General features: G+C 27.8%; 1 long non-coding RNA gene across 1 annotated transcript; it reads right to left on the bottom strand.

Moving 5' to 3' along the window:
- Positions 1-578: 578 nt before the first annotated feature.
- On the bottom strand, positions 579-1,983 carry LOC112803337 (uncharacterized). The gene is made up of 3 exons (XR_003202665.2): positions 1,704-1,983; positions 1,345-1,394; positions 579-894 (listed from the first exon to the last, which is right to left on the bottom strand). It is a non-coding gene; the product is annotated as an uncharacterized lncRNA (long non-coding RNA).
- Positions 1,984-5,891: the final 3,908 nt, after the last annotated feature.

Here is a 5,891-nt window from a genome sequence, read left to right as displayed (position 1 = left end):
TAATATTTTTATATTGGGAGCCACTTATATAAAGATATTAAAAATATCTTTTTTTAAAGATGTTTTTTAATAATTAAAATTTAACACATATAATTGATTAAATTGTGTTATTTTTATTAAAATTAGACACAATAAATTAGTTTAGCCAAAAAACTAATAAATTAATTTTAAACCGGTCTAAATTAATATTTTTTTGATAAAAAATAACTATAATATCTCTATTATAAAAAATAACTAAAATATCCCTATTTTATATTTATATATCTATATATATATTAATTTTAAAAATTTTAAATCCTAACGATATGACGGCAGAGAAAAAAAGGACTAGAATTTAGAGTTTTCAAAATTAATATATATAATAAGAGTATTTTAGTCATTTTTTATAATAAGTGTATTTTAGTCGTTTTCTGTAAAAAATAATATTAATTTAGGCTAGTTCAAATTTTGGTTTATCATTTTTCGATTAAATTAATTTGTCTGGCCTAATTTTAAAAAAAATTAATAAGTTTAATTAATTATACATATTAAATTTTAATTATTAAAAAATATCTTTAAAAAAAGACGTTTTAGACATCTTTATTTGAATGACTCCCTTCTATATTACTATTCCTTACGCTTTGTTGTACAATTACATTATTGTAAAAAATGAGAAATGTCATTTAAGTACAAATACATTGCAAAAAGTGCTAGAGTTATCACGAGGTTTTGTGTGGTTTCGTCTTCTCTACTTGAGGCTTCCTCTTTGCTTTCACAAGTTTGCAAATGACATACAGACCTTTGATAAGATGGAAGCTTAGCAGATTCATACAAGTAGATGATGTTGGTAATCTTCAACTTATTCAAGTAGCAGATTCAACACATAATTACCAAAGAGCTTATATTGTGTACCTGCTGATGAAACCAACTTGAAGTATTAGAGGCTGTAGTTATGGGGGTTGGAATTTTGCAGAATCATGGGAAGAGATCATAGTAACATAATCAAAAAAGAAAAAACAAGCCACAAATTCTAACATGGAAGATCAAATACCAATTATTATTGCATCTATACTTGGTAGCTTTCATTATTCCTAATAAGCCTAAACATTTTCATTCTCGGCCCCATTATATCGTACATACTATGCAATCACGGAGCCTCCATTGATGCAACTAAACTTTTCTTTATGATTATTAGTTTCTTCTTCTTTCAAGTCGCTTTATGATGATTAGTGGAACTTGAAAGAAATGAAGATTAATAAAATGGACATTGCCTGAGAGAAGAAAGCCTGAAAATTAAAAAATGTGTGTTTATGAGGTGATGGTGATGATCATTCAATTCATGAGGCCTGAAGGTAGAGAAGATACCATTCAAGTTTGGTGACAATGAGAATGTAGCTTTCTCATATGGTGTGTGCCTGAAAATTAAATTGAAGCGTATACATCATGTATGGTTGTGATCTAAAAACTTTAATCAAAACAAAAGAGTATGAGCTAATTGATCACAAATTAACTCTAATTAGCATCAATTATCACAAATTAAAGAACAAATACAATATTCTAAAATTCTAACCCACCCTCCAAGAGGTTTCAACCAACTTCATCATAATCATTCTATCATCAGACAATCACAATCAAATATAATCTTCCAATAAAATTCTCATAATTGCATAACCTAGAGATAAGTAAAATAGAGGAAAAGGACAACAGTTGAGGCAAAACATCACCGGATAGGATCAGTAGCAAAATGGCACCAGAGGTGTAGCTCAAGAGAGAAAACAATTCCTACGGCTACAACAAGGGTTTTGATCTGGCGATTTAACTCAATGTAATAGCATCAACAATGGACACAGTGGAAGAAGAGCCCAACAGTGGCAAAGATAGAATAGAGCCACCTAACATTGGCAAAGGCATCGGTGCATATGAAGATAAAACCGACGATAGAGATGAAGAAGAAGAAGTCGAAAAAAAAGAAGAGGAAGCACAATGATAATGAGAATGTTGGAGAAGAAAAAAATAGGGAGCAAAAAACATGAAAAGGAGAAAAAATAATAGGAAAATTTTGTTATTTTAAGTCTTATTATTTAGTCATTTTTTATAAATATCAAATAAGTTAATTCATTTTAATAATTTTTATATAAAAAGATTTTTTAATAATTAAATATTTTTAATAATTCTTGAAAATAATTTTTTTTTTCAAAAATAGAAATCAAATTTTGGTTTGATTTTTTGTGTTTATTATACTCTAAATAGTTATTCAAATGTTTTTATAAAAAATTGCGATGTACAAATTATTTGCTAAATATAAAAATTTTTTTATCACTTATAAAAAATAATATTTATTAATTATTTTATCACATTTTTAAATTTTCAAAGATTTATTTGTCATTCATATTTTTAATTATTATTTTTCAACACATAAACTTTCAATTAAAATTTTAATAATTCACCCCATAGAAAATTTTATTAAAATCATCTAACGATCATGGTGAGGGGGAAGTAGTTTATAACATTAACATCTAGTACACTACAAGAGGATATGGACATGGCTGCGATTTTTTACATAATTAGTGACGGTTTTAAACTGCCACAAAATAAAATACAGTTGATTTAGTGAATTGCTTTGGTTATGGGCTCGAGAAAGTGATTTTGCGGCGGTTTTCGGTAACTGCTAGTATAACCGTCTCTAAATCAGTATTTTGCAACAACTAATTTATCGGCGGATACGAACCGCCGCAATGTTATTATGTTTTTTTCTTTTTAAATTTAGGATAGTTTTCAGCAGTTATACAACCGCTGCTAATTTCAACTCAAATTTAAAAACAAAATTTGGATTTTCCTTTTAAAAGATGTCGATTTTTTTTCTTTTGTTAAATTTTAAAGATATATTTTTTGGCTTTTTTAAGATTTTTTAATACCATAAATCTTAATATTTTTCATTTATTGAATCTAAACTTGTGGCGAAAACAAAAAATTTAATTGGAAAACAAAATTAACATAGTAAATCTCTTGCTAAGAATTGCATAGTTAAAATCAAAAAAATGTTTGCTTCAAACCAAAATAAGTCCAATCTTAGGATTCTATTTTTTAACTCTGTTTTTACACGAAATTCATCCAGCAGCGATGTCTGGTGGTAGCTCCTCACCCTGCCGTTGAAATAGATATCTCAGAGCACTCTTCATCACCTGTCTCTTTTACTTCTCTGCTGTTGTTTCATCCTCCATTGCCTTCCTTTTCAACTTCTTAGCTTCCAACTCTGCCTATAGTTCAAGCAGCTTCCTTTGGGTCTGCCTATAGTTCAAGCAGCTTCCAACTCTGCCTATAGTTCTCAGCTTCCTCTTTTCCGAGAACTTGAGCAATCACATTATTTTGAGACAACACTCTAGAAGACTCATCATGTTGCTCAATCTCCTCAAGTCTTTTTTACAGACATAAATCAACAAAAATAATCATTTTTTATTAGTCTATCTTATGTCAAGAACATGCCAAACAAGATGATTAACTGCATGACTTTCATCACAATAAAATAACATTCAACCACTATAACTCTATAAGTATATTAATGACTCAACAACTTATACTCTCATACTAATAAAGGGATCTATTTTAAAAAATAAAAGGGTAAAACACAATAAATTAAAAAATTAACCTATGTGAGATCATAATGTTATCGATCAATTATAATAAGTAGAACTTGCACCAATTGTTCTTGCTTCATCATTGATATAGGTGTCATTTTTTTTTTTGTATACTGTGATCCATAACTCTCCTCTATCGACTCTCCTCTCTTGTTGTTCTAACTATAATAACAAAGTTTATACTATTACCGTATTTCACACAATTAAAAAAAATGTAGATATAGAGATAGTCTAAAGAGTGAATAAAAAATAAAGTACTTCTTTTTTCCTCTGCCTTGCCAAGCTTTTCGAACCGTCAGTGTGGATATATAGTTGTTTTGATATGATCGATTTGTCACATTTTTTCTACATCTTTTCTATTGGTCCATCAGGATAAAAGACGATTAAAAACTGATTTAAAAAGACTCAATTCAAGATAAATAGTATTATTATATTACAAATGATATACTAGATTACCTACAAAGTGATAAGTGTTATTATATAGAAGACAAAACTAAAAGACGAAATTGGAAGAATCCAATATATAATAAAAAAGTGGAGAATGATCTAGTATTTACCTCATATATCTTTCTAATCAATTTTATCAAAATCGCTCTCTGAATATAATCAATCATATATAGTTGATGGTAGAAATATGCAAAGATATACATATTAATTAATTAATTAATGATGTTATTGAATGTTGAATGTCTGCAATTTATGATATAAAATTTTATACTCTTGAATATTAAATTTAAATTTCTACATTTTTGCTAAGGTTACATTTTATACTTTTGAATATTAAAATTATTACTGATAGAAAGAATTGCTTATTTCAAAGCCAAAATATGAAAAGAGAAAAAAAAATTTCCTTAAAAAATGAAAAAGAAACAGGAGTAAATAAAGTTAGAGTTAAAAAATAATTAAAAAAATATAAGTAAAGGATCATAATGAATAAAGAATAGAATCTTTAAATTGTATGTTCGGCTCTTCTTTATTTATTAACTCAAAAAAAAATTGAAAAATTAAATATCTTCTGTTATGTTTATTTTAAAATAGTTTAAACGTATATAAAGAAATTAATTCTTTTTATTTTTCTATAGATTATAAAGTCACGATAAGAAAATTTTATTTGAATTGAATACAAGATTTGAGGTTCAATGTCATGTAAACCCCCTTTTAAGTTTATTTTTCCCAGCTTCTACTTTCATAGAGGATTTATATGAAACAAAAAATTGGAGTTCCAGAGAGAGATGAACGTAAGATTAATATGGCTATGAATGAAGAAAAGTTATTACCCCATAAAAGTGACATAACATGAGATCCTATATGTGTGTTCAAGTTTTTGCTATATGCTTTACAAAGATAACAAAGTTATTTATATAACCGATCAGATATGCATGCACATTGATTTCGGTTGAGGATGAGAATTAGGACCATGCTGCCCCCTAAAATTAAAGTGATATATATATAATGGAAGATTTGAGCCGTTAGTTCTTATGTTAATAGTTAAAATTAAATAAAAAATGAATATATGATTACAACCTAATTTTTAACAATTTATCAACAAATAAATGAATCAGAGTGAAAAACTTCTATCAAAACTCAAGTAATCAATGCACAAAGGTACAACATTATTATATACAAGCCCATCTTACTATTTATTTTTTATTGGCACAAGAGGCAGGCTGTAGCATCAAATTGTGCCTGGGCCAAGGACCAATTATGAATAAAATTGAACCTTAAGACAAAATATATTTTAGAAAGGACAGCCATAGAAACAAAGGCGACACGAAATGCAACACCTAAAGCGTTTCAAACAACATTACGTCTCAATCAGGAATATATATGATCTATCATATGGTGCACATCAGTTTTTACATAAGCCCAATGCTATCGTGATGATGCGTATTTTTTTCATCATGTGATGAATTGAGTTGGCATAGTGCAGTTGTCTTTATATAAAGTTAATAGTTGAAAATTATTAGATGATGATTTAGTCAAACTTGTCAAATCATCTAATGATTCTTAAATATCAACTTCACATAAAAACAACTCCATGTGAATTTTCACCGATAAAGATACGTTAGTTTGGAAAATACTACAGTACAGATGCTAGATACAAATATTCTTCTTAGTACTTTTGTTTAAGGACACATGCCTCTTGCTCTTTTCTCTAGTGATTAGAGCTTCTGATCATAATCATGGCTTATGAAAAAACTGGCTTGGTTGTAAGCCTAAGACATATACTGTAACGTGATTTTCATTTTCTTTTTGAACAATGTGGTTTATATATTG

Source organism: Arachis hypogaea, chromosome 1 (assembly GCF_003086295.3).
Source record: "Arachis hypogaea cultivar Tifrunner chromosome 1, arahy.Tifrunner.gnm2.J5K5, whole genome shotgun sequence".
In the NCBI taxonomy this organism is placed as follows: domain Eukaryota; kingdom Viridiplantae; phylum Streptophyta; class Magnoliopsida; order Fabales; family Fabaceae; genus Arachis; species Arachis hypogaea.
Note: the sequence above shows the minus strand (reverse complement) of the source record. Positions and strands in the feature narration are given on the sequence as shown.